The sequence below is a fragment of the Callorhinus ursinus genome, unplaced genomic scaffold (assembly GCF_003265705.2).
Source record: "Callorhinus ursinus isolate GAN/ISIS: 27379988/994484 unplaced genomic scaffold, GSC_fseal_2.0 scaffold3, whole genome shotgun sequence".
NCBI classification, from domain to species: Eukaryota; Metazoa; Chordata; class Mammalia; order Carnivora; family Otariidae; genus Callorhinus; species Callorhinus ursinus.
In genome coordinates, this window is record NW_027397065.1 from 6707794 (window position 1) to 6725994 (window position 18201).

Genomic DNA, 18201 nt, shown 5'->3' on the forward strand with positions numbered 1-18201 from the left:
AACAAACCTCAACTTCAGCCCTCAAAAAGGCACAGGAATAGACCCAGTGCGATGGAATATATTGATGCAGATTTCAGAGACAATACCCAGGCTATTTCTATTTCCTCGAGAAATGTCAGAGGTACTTACATGAAGGAAGACCCGATCAGATTAGTCCTTGGGATATTTTCCTTTCTTAAGAGAAAGAGAGAGAGAGAAAAAAAATAACAATAATCTTTACTTCGTCCAGCCTTGAAGTGTTTTTCCACCTGATTCAAACATGCAGCCACGGCGACCCACACAGAACCTTCAAAGTCAATCCAATAGCAGCCTGAAGATGTCTGGGTGTACGCGTGTGCTCAAGTGTCTGTGACTGCGAGCAGAACGAGCAGAGAGCTGGAGACGAAGTGTGTGCGCGCGCGGCGGGAGCGCGCGCGGGGGAGGCGCGCTCGGGGCCGCGCATTCGCGCGCGCCGAGGCCGCTCGGAAGAGGAGGAGGAGGAGGAGGAAGAGGAGGAGGAAAAGAAAGAGGAAGAGGAGGAGGAGGAAGAGGAGGAGGAGAAAGTAGCTCTCAGCAGCCGGCCAGATTAAAAGTAACCAGACTCGTCCAGAAAACTGCGTCCAGGAAGGAAGTGACAGAAGACGAATGGGAAAAGGAGAGCCGCTCGCAGCCTTTGAAACATCGCGTAAAAAAGGCGGGGGGGGGGCGGGGGCAGTGGTGGAAGGATATTGGGAGGGGAGGCGGGGGTGGCAGGGCAAATGGAGCAGACGGGCTTGGGGTTCTAAGCGGCACGTCCAAAGAAGTGCCTCTTGCCTTCTTTTTTCCCTTTATTTTGTCCTTGCCCTTGCCTTTGCCTCTGCCTCGCGCTGTCTTTTCCTCTCCGTCTCTCTCTCCCTCACAATCCCAAACCGTTGACTCTCTCCTCGCGAGCTAGAGAAATCATCAGTTTCACTCTCGCAAAAGGGGGGCGGGACTAGACCTCGGAGCATTTTAATAAAACAAACATACAGCAGTTCCCTCCTCACCCCTCCAGTCTCAACTAGATTGATAAATTACTCCACTACACTACTTTAATTATGTATATGGTATGCAGAATAAATCACTGAACATCAGTACCTCAATCAAGCACTTTTAAATGATAATTGCATCTTGGTGAATCAATCTTTCCATTCCTGACATTTTGCTAATTTTAGTTTTACGGTGGGGTAATGGCACATGCCATACGCAAACCTAATGACAATTCTTTATTGCACGAAATGAAGACAACATCGGGAGCGGCGGCTCCCTGCTCTCCCCACGCTGCGGCTGAGAACGCTCGAAGAACCATCTCCGGCTGCGGCGCGCTCGCTCCCCGGGGACTCTGCGAGCCAGCCAGCAGGAAAGTCCTTCTAAAGTCGGGCTCTTTCCTCTGACCAATAGGAGCGCGACCCTAATAGTTGCTCTTGTGACTTTTCCCCCCGTTTGGAGACGCGTTAACCACTTCTTTCTTCCACCCGTCCGAGCGCTCCTCTGTTACTCACGCGTAAAAGCCACCGTCCAGGATGTCTGCAGCACTCGATTCCAGCGCGCTTTTCCTGCACGCCCAGAATATGCGGTTTTCGGCCCAGAAAGGCTGGAGGGCCAGAAAGAGTGCCGAAATACTTCTTATGTGTTAGTAATGTACAAAATAATAAAGTACCCGTTCCTGAAATCTCGACTTCATCGCGGGGCCATGAACTTTCTAATCAGTTTGGAAATATTTACCGAGGCGGCAGCTTCCTCGGAGATTTCCCCCTCCCTCCTCCTACTTCTATCTCTTCCACACCTTACTGGATTTTATCCAGAGCATTAACATGTAAACCAAACCAACTTCCCAAATGCATTAGGCTTCCCTATCCGATAGCTGATGACTTCACTTATCCTGAAGAGTTTCAGCTGCACAGGAAGCAGAAATAGGGACTGATAAGGAAGATACTTATGTTAAGCCCAGTAAACACTTGACCTGACCAGAAAAAAAAAAAAAAAAAGATAGGTTAATATTCAAGATTTAGGAAAGGCTACTAGGGGTTGGGCACCTTCCCTCTCTAGCCAATTACACCACACCTAATAAAGCCAAAGATAAAATACACCCACTAGTACACAAACCATGAAAAGACAAGATTGCATGCCAGTGGAACTATAGATCATATAAAATGTTTAAACCAAATTAAAAATTTTTAATATTGTGAAAGGAAGAAGGGAAAATACATTCGGGAAATAAAAACGTTGAATGTACAGGAGTAGACAATAGAAGTATACTGAAATATCTAGCTAATTAAAGATATTTCCTCACTTAAAAAAATTTCTTTCAGCACTATGTGTTTAACCCAATGACTAGTTGGATTTCCTGTGAAGTTCTGCACCATGCCTCTAGACTATTTTAATGTATGATTCAAAAAGCCTCCTGCTTCATTGTAGGGGCTATTTGATGTGAGTAGCTTTTCTCAGAAGAGTGGGCTCAACATTTAGGTGTCTGCCCCAAGGCTTCACTTGAAAGGAGAAGGTTGATTTTCCAGGCAAGCACAACCAGATCTGAACAATCTTCAGGCTTCTGGCTCATCACCATTGTGACTATCAGCACAGCTAAAATGAAGCAAATGCCATCTGAAATAGTATTATTTCTTGCAGATTAGTATCTACAATATATTTGTTTGCCTGTTTGCTTTTCATCTGGTGAGTTTGCTACTACCATGAATTCATTTTAATAATATGGCAGAGATAAGTCTATATCAGGTTTTCATTTAAGGTACAACTTCTAAAAAAAGAATCCAAAAATTTAAAGGTGCATCGTCATTTTGAATACTAAGATATGTCTATACATGGTGGTAAAAATGAAATTATTTTAATTTTTTCTAGATTCACAAATGCCTTGACAAAGCAAAACATTTGTAGGAACAAATGTTTATTGCCATAGTGCCTGATATTAACGCGATGAATTGTAAAAGTCTATTTTACATGAACAAATGAACATAGGCAATACATGACTTTCAACCATACTAATTTTTGATGGATTATAGATTATTTCTATTTACCACAGTACACTTCGGTTTTAGATGGTTTTCCTTCAAAAATAAATTATTTTACCTTTTAACATCTTAAAGCATTATTTAATAATAAACATTATAACAAACCCATAATTATCAATGATAGTACAAGCATTCAAAAATATGTATAACCCCACACTGTGGATAATTTGGAAATAATTTGGGTCTGGAATGTATCACGGTTGGCCTTTTAAAATATAAAATATTCCCCTCAGCAGATTTAGCTTCTTAATTATGTGTGACCTAAGTTAATATTAGCATTAGTTTCCTTCCCATGAGCCTTCATAGTTGAAGCAGAACAGAAGAGGTTGTGCAGAAATATACAATAGAAAGTCACTGAGATTTAAAATTATTCATTGGTAATTCAAAAAGTGGTTAATACAAAATGTGCTTTGTATTCTTTAAAGACTCTGGATTTTTTTTTTTTTTAACCAAAATCATCCTGATCTTTACCACCTAATGGTACTTGGCTATATCATAATGTTTTTTGGTGTAGGGAGGAGTTTGTACTAGGTGTTAGTAGGCCTATATTTTCTGGTTCAAGACTTGTGCCTAACTAATGAGTATGTCTTTTCAGGGCTTCAGTTTGCTTATTAATTAAGTGAGTTACGTGAATTCTCCAATCTATTCCAGTTCTATGACTGGAATGTAGAAGATTCTTATACTCTTTAAGCCAGCTGGACACTAGTGGCCTATCATGTTAAATAAAAGGTGACAAATCGGTTAAGAGAAAATGATGTCTGGGATTGACATACTATTTAAATAAACTTTTTTCCCCCAATCACCAAATATTTTCTTTATTAAATAACTGTCATAAGTGCTTTATTATGTATGTAAATATATATTTACTTGTCCCCCCCAAAAAAGAATTGTTTAGCAATATATTTAACTAAAGTGCCACAGAAGTTACAGAGAGCATATTCCTTAGGACTTGAATCTAAGGAAAGCTAATTTCTAATTTCTGTTCAAGGTTGTGTACCATCTTACTCCACTCTACTCTCTTTACTACTTCCCTACATTAAATCAGCAGTCTACTAAAACCCTGTTCACTGGGTATGCCTGCTTTTAAGCTTGGCCCACGCTGGGTGTAGCTCTTGAAGTGAGCTTTAAAAAATTATTTTAAAGTAAGCTGGGGCGGTTGCCACAGCAACCCACCCTAAGATGAAGAGAGGCTATAGATTAATCTACCCCTCAAGATTATTCAACTGTATAGTATTTGTTCTTCAGCCAGAATACTTTCAACACAAACATAATTGAACATAGAAGTTCAGAAAAATATAAAAAGTAGTAAGATAAATTCCAGTAGCATTAAAAATGTTATATCTTTTTATAGTTACAGTAGAGATGACATACATAACTTACCCTGAAATGGATTAATTGTAAAAGAGACTTGCAAAGGTAGGCCCTGAAAAGTGACCCGTGAGCTTTAAGCAAAATGGCATGGTATTGCTTATAATATAAAGTATATAATGGTTGCATCACGCTTCATCGTTTTTATGTGTCTACATTATAGATACCTAATGACAAGGAGTTTGGCAGTTTTACCTTTATGAATTAGCTTGGTGGTAAATGATATAACAAATGTTAAGCACTCACCACATACACATACAGTCATTTGCCTTCCATTCTTTACTTCATCTCTTCATAGAAGTTACTTCACAGTTTGCAACTCTTCTTTGGCACCTTAAAATGTGTAAGTACAACAAGGTACACAGTTAAAAACATTTTTTTTAAGAAAGCTGATATTAAAGTACATTCAAAGAAATTTATTTCTAAAACTTCTGATCTGAAGGAACATCAGTATTAATTCTGATTTTAAAACGAATATGCTAAATACAAAATAATTAAAATGATCATTAATTGTGAAAATACTTATAGCCTTTAAAATAAATAGTGCCAAATATCTAAATTTCAAAAATTCTTTAGGTACAGCTTTAGCCTATGCACAGTATACACCATATGGACTGCTTGTGATTGAGAATCTGCAATATGCAAAGGATTTGTTATTCCAAGCCAAGGTTTAATCATATCCTTTATCTCATATCTAAAGAGCCTATATTTATCTTTATTTTTTGTACCTTTAATTTTGTATCTGATTAAGAATTACAAAAGAGAAAGTCAAATATACCATATCCCAAGCTAACAAAATTTTTCAAGTAGGGGTAATGAAGCTGCAACTGAAGTTGCTGAAAGGGCTTATTGTGTATGTGGCCTAAAGGCCAGTTATAAAAACTTCGGGATTAGTGGTGTGGATTCAGTACCCTTTATGAATTCTATTACCAATAATACCTATGCTTCCCAGCAGTGTTTAACTATACTGAGCACAGACAAATGCTCCTGTGTTCTAATCTCTGTTTGAAACTAGCTTTCTATGACTCCAAGCACACAAATGAACTTTTCCCTGGCTTCAGAATGAGTCTACTCCTCCTAACCTTGAGACACATCAGACCATGATGGTCAATATCCATTGACCCATCTGTGTTAGCAAGAAGGCTTTTCATAGTGAAGACTCATTAAGATTTATAAAGCCTCTATATCTGGGTTGACATTCCTAAAATTTATTTTTATTTTTAAATTGCTTCAGGCAAGGAGAAATGAATTTTGGCCACTTTTATTTTAGGGGTGTTAGCTGAGCTTAGTCTTTTAGGCTCAGGCCCACAGTGAGTTAGTCTAAACTTAGTGACTGGTAGTGAGTATCTGGTGACCTGGTGAATACCCTTTCTCCCAGCTCTGCTCGGTTTTACAGTCTGCTAAGTGGGAATCATAATACACATCTCCCAGGGCCTTTTCACCTTACAGAAATGCAATCTTCATGGAATAATGTTTGAAAGATATGCTAAGGCTTTTAACAATGCCACTACAAATTATGATACATTTCTTCCTTTTCCTGGCTCAGTATGCCCAAATAAGGCTAGATTGTAATCTCCTTGTAAATGTGTGGCTGATTAAAAAGTATCCATATGCAGCATGGCTAAATTTAATGGACTTTACCCTCACTTGCAAAATCGTTAAATGTTCATTGGAACATTGATTTTATCCCATTTCTCGAAATATCACATAAACTTTCAATTCAAAGAATGGATTGTCACACTTCCCCTTTTAACTGTTTTCTTCTAGATACCTCTCTATGTCTGTGCCCTTTAATTTTTAAAATCTTTACCCGGGATCCGGGTGGGGGGTGGGGGTTAAAAATCTCGTCCTGCGTTTTGGTGCCCACTTCTTTGTCTGGGAAGCCGAGGGCTGGAATTCAGTTCGGACGGCCCCTTAAAGACCCAGACAGGGGACGCCTCTGGTTTCAGCAGCTTACTCCGCTGAGCTATTGATTGCAGGCTGCAACAATCCCTCCGGGTGATTTGTGTGGAAAGTGAATCCGCGCTGGCTGGGCGTTCACAGAGGCGCAACAGCCGCAACGCCATCCAATTATTGCCGGTCGTCCCCTCCAACACCGCTCTCCACCTATATACTCCTTTCTCTGCCCATCTCCACTTCCCCCCACCCACTTTTCTCAGAGCGGACCGACCTACCTACTCCTTCTCAGCCCGTCTCCGCTTCCCCCCACCCACTTTCCTCAGAGCGGTCGGAGCCGAGGGGGCGGGGGCTCCCTCCCGGGAGCGTTTCTAGAGCTCGGAGGCAGCTAGTAGGGGGTGAGTGCGCCACGTGCGTGCGCCACGGGCGAGGAGGAGGCGGGCTCGGGCCCTCCAGGGGCCTGTGGGCCTGGGTGCGCCGAGGGGGGGCGGGCTGTCTTGGCGGGGAGGGTGCCGGGTTGTGTCTTGAGGGGGATGTCACGGTTCTGGGGGGGTGGGAAGCGGCTGGTGGTTTGGCGAAGAGGCCGCGTGGTGGGCTGTGGAGAATGGGAGGAGGGCGCAACGGTGGTGGGTGGGCCCTGGAAACGCTCGGTGGCGGTGTCGGGGAGTTGCTCTGCTCGTCTGGTTTGGGCATCCTGGGAATAGTTCCCCTAGGTTGGCGAACGACGACCCCAGAGGCCTGGGGATGAGTTCCGAGCGAGGCGCCCAGTGAGCCCACCTACGCACGGGGCACAAAGCGCTGGCACGCGGTCGGCGTCCGGCGGCCCTGGCAGCCGCCCGGGCTCTGAACGGTTTGCGCGCCTGGGGGGAGAAAGAGTGGCGGGCGCAGGTCCGGCCGCCGCCCCTGTCCCGCCAGTCAGCCCTGTTTTTCACCTGACAGGCCAATAGGAAAGGACGCGGTCCTGGAGCTGGATTTTACAGCCCAATCTCTCAGGGTCCACACGATTATTTAAAAAACTAACAGCCAACTGCTGGGTCTGGTAGTTAAGCCGCCTGGGTGGATAGGTGCGCGTCTTGGCTAAGGAGAGGCCACAAGCTACACGACAAATGGGAGACGAGGGAGAAAAGACACAAAACCCCCCAAACTTCTTTTCCCTTCCCATCCCCTTTATTTGCTGGCACGTGAGAACAGTACCGGGGGCTCTTGCAAAAATGCCATCACGAAATGTGCAAATGCCTGGTCTGTTCTTTGATCTGTCTGTGGAGCTGTACCAAGGGGTCTAAGAGTGGTGGAAAGATCAATGCTCCAAAGACGTTGTAAGGTACTCGGCTGAAATAAATCAAAGGTGTAAAGTGTTTCTATTGTCGTGCTCTTGAAGCTATAAGCTGCCACCAATATGGTAGCCGCTAGCCGCCTGTGGCTCTTTAAGTTTAAGCTTATTAGAATTACATAAAATTCAAAATTCAGTTCCCCAGTTATACGGGCCACATTTCAAGTGCTCAATAGCCACAGGCGGCTGGCTAGTGGCTACCTTATTTGACTGTGACATGTTGAACATTGCCATCATTGCATAAAGTTCTATTGGAATGTGCTGCTCTAGAGTTTTAAATGAAGGCTGGTTAAAAAAAAGAAAGAAAGAATCTGCTTTATGATACCAGCCAAATTTTAGGACACTCTTGGCATTTACATTTCCTGGCACTAGTGTGGAAAGTTTTAAAGTCAGAATTTCCGTATCTACTTGCTGAAAGAGGTCTTAGGGAACATTTAACACGAGCACCTAATTTTTTTTATAGGGAAGACAAGTGGGGCCCAGAGAAATTAACAGATGCACCCCTAAATAATGCCATAAATTTAGAAAGAAGTTAAGGTCACCAGGCAGGGTCTATCTACTGCACTCTGTGCCAGACCAGGGCCCCTTGCCTGGGGTTGGTTGACTAGGTAAATTAACCCTACAGAAAGGTGACCTGACAGAAGATTTTTGACAGGAGTACCCTTTTACAAGAGAAAATACTTCTAAGCATTCTTCTAGGAAGAAATTCTAGTAAAGAATAAGGTGTGTAGGAAAATAACACTGTCTCCCAAACTAAAAATGTTATTATTGGTAGCTTCTTTGATTCATATCATGTCTTCTTAGAGAGAGTGGTTGGGATAACACAGTTTTTATTTATACTTAAAAAAATCTGAGGAAATGGAATTATCCTTTGAAAATAAGAGCTAAAAAGTACTCTTAAGGTCAGGGAGGAAAAGTGTTATATAAGGTGAGAATTGTTAGTAAAGCATAATCTTAACCAAATTTGATGAAGATACTATTAGGTACAAGTTATGGAACCTCCCTTTGCCTCAGTTTCCTCATCTGTAAAATGTGGAACATAAAGTGCTACTCTTAGAACTTTGTTATGGGGATTAAATGAGCCACCCAACATAAAGCACAGGGCTGGGAAATTGGTAAACTGTAGTGAAAGACATTCTTATTCTTCTGCAAAGAATTTCTACTTCTACACCATTAAGTTCCATATTCACCCATACCGCGGCTGACACAGCAGAAAAAGTTGGAGAAGTAGATTGTCAGAGGGGTGGGAATTGGTTCAGGATGAGAACTGTTTGTGAGTTTTATTTTTAAGAGGTAGTGATCTCTTTAATCCTAAAATTCCCTGACCAAATGGATGTAGGTTGTCTTATTTCCCTTTCACAGGCATGGCGTCTCTAGTGTACTTCCAGACTTTCATTTTGTCTTAATTTATTATTTTTTGTCTTGAGGGATGCTTCTTTATACTTGTTAGCTGCTCGGTTGTTGAAAAGGCACTGGAAACTCCAAGTCCATCCTCTTTCACCCTGGTTGACCTTTGGAATGCTGTTGTCAGCCAAGAAGACACTGATATCTTCGGTCTCCTGCTAGCCTGAATTCTTTAGAGCAGAGCCTACTCAGATTATCTCCTGATGTCATTCCAAATGTCTGATGGCCATCTATGGCAACGGGGCTGGGCCAAGGCCTGCCGGGAAGGGGGAGCCCATGGAATGCCTAATGGAGCATTCTGTTCAAGAGGGACCTAGACATTGTTCTCTGTTGGATGCATGATCAACATTACAACTATGTCTAGGGGACTGTGTGTTGCTTCTCGCAAAATAGAAGCCATAGACATTTTGCATTTTTGGTTTTAATAAAGTCCTACTTGGGACGTGTGTGATTTCTATTGATTTCAATTTGTGTAAATATGTATTATAGGAAGAAATGGACTCAGAAAGTGTTAACAAACAATTTATATCTGGTATTCCTATTCCTGCTATCTCTCCTCATTAAGAACAACAAAATAAGACAAATCTAGAAAGGAGAGAATAAAGCCACCACACTGCAAAATGTACCTTGTTTTCTTTATCTCTCTAGGTAATTTTCCAAATGATGGTATTTTACTTAGTTGAGAACTTACAAAATTACTTCTAAATATTTTATTTACAACCTAAAATTATAAACCAAGGAAAATAATACAAATTTTATTTTTTCAGGAAGGCAAGATCATGCATCAATTTATGTTTCCCATACATACTAAATTTGAAAACAAGGAGATAAGTAATTATATCCATATTCTAATTTACCAGGAAAAGAGAGAATTGATTTTCATTGCTTGGGGTGAAGTCTCTCTAAATTGTTTTGGAATATGGTGAGAATTAAAAGTAAAATACAGTAAAACTTTTAAATTTAAGTCAGGCATTAAAAATGGTTTGATTTATCATTATATACTAGTTCACTGAGTCAAGGACCCAAACCAAGGAAATCTGATTTTCTATAGATGATTTTTTTTTTACTAAATTTGTAGTTAGATATTTCTATGCGAATAATATTCATATATGTAATACAAAGATATTTGTAGTATATGTGCAAAAATACTACTACCTTATTAGAATGAGAGTTGAAATAAATTTTAAAGTGCATAATATTTAATAGCCACTCACTATTTGTTAGTCTTGTGTTAACTGCTTTAAGTAATTTAATTGTATTAACTGTTTTATAAACTTTTTTTCTTTTTATCCAAAATACAACCTTTCAGAAAGGAACTACAATTCTCTTCATTTTCCAGATTTTAAAAACTAAAGCTTAGAGAGGTGACATTACTTGACCAGCGTCTATTAGCCCCTAGGTGCCAGACAAAAGACATGAAGCTGGGTTTGTTTGTTTCCGGTGATGCCCTTAGCTATGATGCTGTATTTGCTTCCTTAGACTCATAACCTTTGCTCACTTATAAGGATGATGAGATCAGGAGGTGATGTAATCAATATTCCCCCCCCACCAGAAAATATTTTAGAAATACAGGTCTAACCATGTGTCATCCTCTTCAGGGTAGACAGCTTAGGAGGTTATTTGCTTATTTCAGTAATGATGTCTTTGCACAGGTCTCTATAGAAATCTCTTTAGGAATTTGCTATTCAGTTTTAACAGTTTGATTGTTGGCAAATCATTATCATTAAGGATGAATTTGTTGGTGAAACTAAATCCAAACCAAATGTAGTGAACAAGGTGCTTGATGGGAACTATGATGTGATTATAAAGCAGCAGATTATTTGATATCAGGCTCATAAATTGACACTAATTGCAGATACAAAAGGAGAATTTCAAGGGCATTCCTGATGTGAACATGTAGCCTTTAAGGAGACATTTGGCAAGTAACATCATAAAATTTTTAAAAAGCTAGTTTCATCAATTAGGAGTTACATATCATATATGAACATCATGGGAAATACCTTTGCAAGGAATGTACAAGGGGCAGGGAAGGGTAAATCAGAGATGCCGGATTAGAATCCAGGCTCAGACTTAATAACCATTTGACCTTAATCTTCAAAATGTCCTTGTTATAAAATAGAGAATGTGGCAGGACCTACATAGGATGATGATTTTCCTGAGAGGAGGACATGAGATTGTACTTCTATATTCACCTAGTGCCTGGCATGTAGAAAATGCTCAGTAAATGTTAGCAGCATTATACTATTTCACTTTCAAGGACTACCCCATGTTCCTGGAAAATATCTCAATGTCTCATTTATCTAACAATATTTTAGATCTATCATCTTTCATGCTTCAAAACAGTTTTTATTTCATAATAGAACTTTTTATATTTGAAATAAATATAAAATATTTAGGATAATATGTTGATTAAATCAATGTATATTATACCAAGAAGTCTTACATTCTGGGGTTGCCAATTTATATTATCCTTGTCAGTGTTCCATATTCTTTTCAGAGAAACATTTTTTTGTGTGTGTTCATATTTGATTTTATCAGACTTATGAAAGTAATTATATATCCATTTTCTTAGAATAAGGCTCCAAGATCTTATTTTTTGGTTATGGCAGACATCTTCTAAATTGCTCATTGATTACATAATCTTACACTTAAATTTAAGGAGCCTTCACATAAATATAAAGAATTAGTGGCTTTTTATTAAATCTGAGTTTTTAAGTCTTTTTAAATCAATATTATCTGTGCAGTATAGGCAAAACTGTAAGGTTGCTGAAGCTTGTCTTTGTATCACCAGCCTCCCTAGCCTCACCTTTAGTTTGTCCTTCGTTCACTCTGGCATGCTCCACTCACCCAGCAGCAATTTTTAAAATCAATAATAGCTCTTTATTGAGTGTCTCTGTCTCCTCACAGCCTTTCACTGATGTGACCCACAAGGTCCTTTCATTCCTCAGCAGCCTCTTTATGTTCCAGAATTCTCTTGGACTGTGTTCTATCAGAGGAGCCCGCCACTCCAACCGTTCACTTCATGATGCAGTATCAATGTGTTACTCCTTTAAATGAACTTCTCTTCAGAAGTTTTCTGAAAGGAGTTCATACTCCAAAGGATTATCTATGATTACACAACTTCTGTAAATTCCCTGCTCTGTTGATCAGCAGATGCTTCAGGGAGGAGACTTTCAGCGTGTCTCAGGTCCCTCCCACTGGCCGTCGTGTAAGTGAGCCCTGGGTGCTAGTAAGTGGGAAGGCTGGCCCTTACTTGAAGAAGAAACTTTATTAATTCTGAAGAGGTTGTGATTGGAAGATGAACTCTCTATCAGCCAAGTATCATGCTGCTCCTTGAAAATTTGTCTACTTATTTTTTTTTTAATATAATAACACTTTAGTACCCATTGTTCCAGTCTCTTTTTCTGTTCTGTCTTGCGTAGGGGGCACCCAGTGAATGCATGTCCCTTGTGCCATAGCTACCATGTTGTTACTTGGTCTCACCCTGTATGAACTCCCTTCTGCCTTGAAAAGCCATCAGAGGTGTAATTAGTGATTATTTCTCCAGAAATGTCTTGAAGGAGATAAAAAAGCCCTGTGATGAGCATGTGTATTGCTTCCTGGATGAAGGTTAGAATTTGGAAGGGTTGGAGAGAGTTCAGGGTTGGAGGGAAAAATGCATTCTGTTCTTTATCACCTCTGTGAAATCACAGATAAAGCATCTTGCTTTGTGCAAAGATGGGGCACGTAAATCAAATATCTCCCAACTTTGTATGGCATTAAACCTGTAAATCTGGAGCATCCATATCAAATGCAATGTATTTTATAATATATTCTGAAGAAATTCAGAGATGAAGAAATATGATTCTAAGTAAAAGATTTTGAATGCTACTTAAAGAAGGGTAAGTAGAAAACATTCTACAATTTTCTTACACCTTTTGACCCCTTTAGCAATAGTGAAATAGCTAATCAATAGATTTAATCCTGTCTTTTCCATTTCCTTCTCTTTTTTCCTTCTTTCTTCCTTCATCTTTTCTGCTTCATCTTCTCATTTTCAGTTGTAAATTTTTTATTTTCAGTTATAAAGTCAGTACAACCATAAACACACACACACACAACTGGTTATTAACAATTAGATTTTTTTTTCATGCTTTGGAAAGTTACATTTTCTATTTCAGAACCATAAGATATTAATAATTTTCTATTTGAATCACTTCAAAATAAAATACTGCTAATAAGGGAGCTTATTTCTGAACAATTGATGTGTGCTACAGATAATATGGTCATAGAAGAGTTTCTATGATTTTTTTTGTTATTAATCACTATAATTACTCTGATTACAACAGTGATTAACTCACAGTGAATAAGGCGTGTGCTTGTGTTGTTGATCTATTTTCGAAGGATTTATGTTCATCCATCTACACTGTTCCACACATTCTCACCTCACCCTTTGGTAGCTGTGAGACTCTAGTTTGGGTAGCCTATGGCCACAAAACAGCTTGCGCACAGGAGAATAAAGCCTGTGGTTTCCCCTACGTTATCGCTGGGCCATGGTCTTCTAAACTCCCTGGGTCAGTGATGATCAGTTGAGGATTCTAAAACTTGAATGTATATGCGTATATACTTCTTGTAACAAGCACTTTCTGCGCTATTTTTAAATGACTTTTCTGAAGAGTCAGTTCAAGCCATTGTTCATATTTGAAGCTGTTTTACTTAGTGCCTGAAACTCAAGTAGAACTTGAGAATGATTTTTCGCTCATCTCTAGTGTTGGGTGAACCTTACCATTTGCCCATCTACATAGAAATAATTAAAATAAAACTATTTAAGTGCAAGTATATCTAACAATAAATAAAAATGGACCCTAGAACTTCTGTAGCTGTATCCATAGGCTTCCTTTGGTCTCCTAGGACCTGAGATCACTGGGTGCTGGTTTTCTTGCTACTGCAGAGCAAGAGAACCGACCCTCTTGAAGAAGAGAAGAGGCTCTAGTGAGGACTGAACAATCTAGCACAGAGAACAGTTTATCAGAGGCTTTCAGATTCACTCAGATTCTTAGGCCCCATCTCAGATTCCCTGAGCAACAACCTCAGGAATCTGCATTGTAACTAGCTCCTTGGGTGTTTCTTACGTATACTTTGCTTGCAAGACACAGCCTTAGGGTAAAGTGTGATCATAAGATCTGCAGAAGACTTCTAATTCCTTAACCTGACATTTGCTACATTATTCATTCCCACGCTCTCAACTAATGGTAAGTTTTATGGACCTTCTAAATTAGTGAACTCTTTTCAAAATAGTAACAATGAGAGATCAGAATGATACGAATCTTTCCATTGCTTGTCTTGGCTCGTACTATAAACAATCGAAAAGGACATGCGACATATATTCTGCCCGTTGTGATTAGAAAACTGATTAAGCAATACGGGGACCCAATTCTCTCAAATTTCTGTACAGTTCTTCATCTTTACATATCTGAGGGTCAGTGTTTATCTTTTCTTGGATGAACTCTTGGATCCCAGTATCTCAGCAAAACCTGTAAAATAGGTTTCAGATCTGCGACCTCTGCCGTTAGTGACAACTGAGCTGAGAACATATTCATGCTTCAGAGGCTGCCGGCTGCTTGAGCCTAGATTCCTGGCAACCAGGACTAGTCCCATTCACAATCACCTGAGAAATGTGGCTTTTCCCTAAAAAGACTTCCAATTAATACAAATATTCCTTATGACCTTGATAATTACCTCTTGCCTGCCGAGCAATCATATAGGGCCTTCACGACATTGTCATCCCAGGCAACAGGGGGATCTGTATTCCCAGCCTTTTAACCCCTCTGCATAGCCAGATGTTGCTGTTAACCTCTCTTGGATCCAGGTATTTTTAACCCTTCAGATTAAGGGGGTTCTCTGATGAGCCTGTTTCTCGTTCCAACATTTTTCTGACATTAGCAAACATGTTCTCAAGCTGGCTTACAGCAGCAAGTGTGGTGAATATTTTTTTTTTCATTTTTAAAAATGTCCCGTTTTATAAAACTGAAAACATTAAATGGCTATTAAGTTTTTTTTGTGTGTGTGTGGCAACTCAGACTTACAAAGTGTACTGAAAAGTTCAAAGCTATGTGTGATAATGTAATTTTGAAGGTTGAGACCTTTCATGTTTTGTTACCAGGGTACCCAAGTAGGAAGAATATGGCTAGCTGGTCAGTAGTGTATTGTAAAGTGATTTTGTTTTCCACACTCATCTTACAGGCTAAAAACTGGTGTTAGTTTTAATTATTTGGAATGCCACCAATATGGTGGGCTTCTTATAGCAGTAGGGAGGGCGCAAGGCAGGCCATTGGAGGCCGGAACCCACCCATATTGTCCAGAATCCTTTGGGGACCTCACATGAAGCAAGAGAAACACCTTCTACTGGATAAACACCTTCTAGAACTGCCTTTTCCTCTGAGTTACGCATAGCCCTGCAAGGAGTCACATCCCTTCAGAGTCCTCCCAGAGATTACATGACTTGTTTCCAGTCACAAAATTACTGAGCAGTGAAACAGAGATTGCGACTCATAGCTGCCTACTTCTGCTTGGTGCTCTTCGGACAGTACTCTTTAGCTCTGACGAGAAAACATTTAAGATCCTTCAAAGGCAGCTGAGAGAAAAGTCATTCACTTTCACTAACACCCCTTTGAGATGCAGGATTTTTTCACATTTTGCTTTGACACCCTTGTCTTTCACAATTATTAGAAATGGATATTATTTACTGATTATTTTGCTTGCAATCAATTTGCATAATGTAATAGAATAAGCAAATACATTTGTAAATTTAGGTATTTTGTATAATTTAGGTGCTAAATGGTATCATAGAGCTGTTGGAGATTATTCTAGACCAATTCCTTGCGGGGAAATCCTGTCCACAATTTCCTCCCATACCCTATATTAATGTTTTAGACTCCCCCCCTTTTAAAAAATTCATTTGCTTGTTTTGGTTTTAAAGCAAACACTTCTCCCAGGCAAATACAGCTCCAAAGCTCGGGTTAAAATAAATCCTTTTAAATTCAGAACATGGTAGTTATCTCCTAAATGGTTTCTTTTCTAGAGGGTCAGAGAAAAATAAAATATTTAGTTTGAATATATTTTTATGACCTTGATTGAATCAGTATGATGTGCAGCACTATCAACAAATTATATTATAGCAATATAAAATATTAATATAATTAATAATTTGAATAAATACAAGGTACTTATATTAACACAGGATTGTTGAGTCATAGAATTTCTGAGCTGTTAGGAAACACTTGCTGATGGGGCCTCTGGGGTCCAGAGAGGTTTTGTAATTAACACACACACCCACACACACACACACACACACACACACACCCACACACACAGGACGCTAGTTGTTGAGTTGGTTATGTGAACTGTTTAGTATATTCTGTATTTAGGTAATGTATGTGTGCTTATGCTTTGGTATACTTGGTATTTTTAATAATTGTTTTCTAATATTTCAGAGAAACTTTTCAGCCTGAACTTTTCATTTATGCATTTATCTTCTAAACATATATATTACCATTTACTATTTTTTTCTTTCTGCTGTTTCATATACACCATAAATATTTTCAGTTTGGAAATCAGTTTAAATAGTAAAGAGAATCTAAAAAAGAGTTTATACCATAGATATTTTAATGTGTTTATGTTCTTTTTTTTTTAGAGCTACATTTTAATATGCTTTGATAAAACTGTATTTCTCTAGTAAGGTATTAAGTTTGGTGGCTGCAAACAGTTCCCCAATGGAATGTCACTCACATTAATTTTCCATGTATTCTCTTTTACTTATAGTTTTATTGTCCACATGTTTAAAGTCTAATAGAAAAAAAATCACTGGATGTGAAGTTGGGGGACAGAGCCAAGTCTACATCTACATCCTCACGTTGGGGACCTTAGGTAAATTTTATTTTTGTGCTTCCATGTCATTTTTTTTTTTAAATGAGTAGTCGAAAGTATCAAAGACTCTTTCCCACAATTCAAACACTCCATGAGCTCAAAAGAAGATTTGATTGAAAGAAATGTGTGGGCATCATTACCTGGCTGCCCAGTATTTTCATAGTCATACACTTGTTACATACATCTGAAGTTCCTTTAAGGAAATTAACTCTTTGTAGGTGTGAGATCTGGGCATCAAGAGAAGTGGGGTAAGTAGAAAAGGAAGGGGAAATAAGTTAATGACAAAGGGGGGGTTGGTGGGTGGTGGAAATGATTCCCTTTTTACTTCTTTATATCTATAGTCTATTCCTACTTGAAAACCTTACTGGCACCAGGTATCATCCACAGGGATGAGTAATATGTAATTTTTATCTTTACTGGGTTACATTTGGCCCGCAGACAGTTGACAGCTGTCAGTCAGGTGACTGGTCAATGAGGAGATACATTTAAAGCTGCCAAAGTATTTTTGTTTCTTTAAATACTTACAAGTAAACCATTTTAGCTGGAAGCTTCATTGTTCTGAAATTAAATAGATCGATACTCACAATATAATTTACTGAAATTAGTTCCTAGGAGAATCAAGATTTTCCCCTTGCATCTATGGTTAAACGAAATGTTTTTCAAATGTCTTTCTGAAACAGGAGAAAAATTAATTTTTCTCCACTATAAATAAGCCATTCTTAAGATACGAAGATGCATTGCAAATAATGCTTAAAATTTAAAAATATGCTTTTAAATTAAACTTTTAGGACGCATATGAGTCATTGCAACGTCATCATAATTTCTGACTAAGACTTATTAAAAGAAATCATTTCCACATTGAGGGAGTTGGCATCGGTATTTTTGTGACACAAAAGTTGAAGGTTTACTGGAAAGTACAAACGTAGCTACAAGTTGTACTAGGAATTAAAACTTCTTTCCATAATTACAAGAAAAAAACGTGAAATTTTAGATGAAGCCCACAATTCAGGGCATGGTTAAAATGACAAATTTTGGTTATTTGGAAATATTTGGGCTGTACCTAACATTGTCTCTAATAGGCTAAGTCACACTTAAATAATTCACAAGACTCATAAAAAATAGTTTGGAAGAAGCTTTTGTATGGCTTATATTGAGTGTTAATGACAAATAGTATAATAATTACACTGTACATAAAGACTTCACAAATGTAATTCTAAAGTTGACCTAAGAGTGTACGTTCAGTTTTGTTGTACTTATTTCTAGAAGTGAGTGCTCTGA

At 38.9% G+C, this 18201-nt stretch overlaps 1 protein-coding gene and 1 long non-coding RNA gene across 17 annotated transcripts in view; one reads left to right on the forward strand and one right to left on the reverse strand.

Moving 5' to 3' along the window:
• Positions 1–901, reverse strand: part of MEF2C (myocyte enhancer factor 2C) — a 150775-nt gene extending 149874 nt beyond the window's left edge. For 8 of the 12 annotated variants that reach the window (XM_025866763.2, XM_025866758.2, XM_073887903.1 and 5 more), the window contains exon 1: positions 130–411. The gene's annotated coding sequence lies outside the window, so the exon portion shown is untranslated. Of the gene's footprint in view, positions 1–129; positions 412–827 lie in introns of those variants that run through there. The other 4 variants (XM_073887879.1, XM_073887893.1, XM_073887866.1 and 1 more) reach the window with 3 other exon arrangements.
• Positions 902–6275: 5374 nt separating this feature from the next.
• The window catches only part of LOC141371660 (uncharacterized), a 145088-nt gene continuing 133162 nt past the window's right edge, over positions 6276–18201 (forward strand). For all 5 annotated transcript variants that reach the window (XR_012376768.1, XR_012376767.1, XR_012376766.1 and 2 more), the window contains exons 1-2: positions 6276–6685; positions 16819–16923. This is a non-coding gene — a long non-coding RNA (uncharacterized lncRNA). The remainder of the gene's footprint in view (positions 6686–16818; positions 16924–18201) is intronic.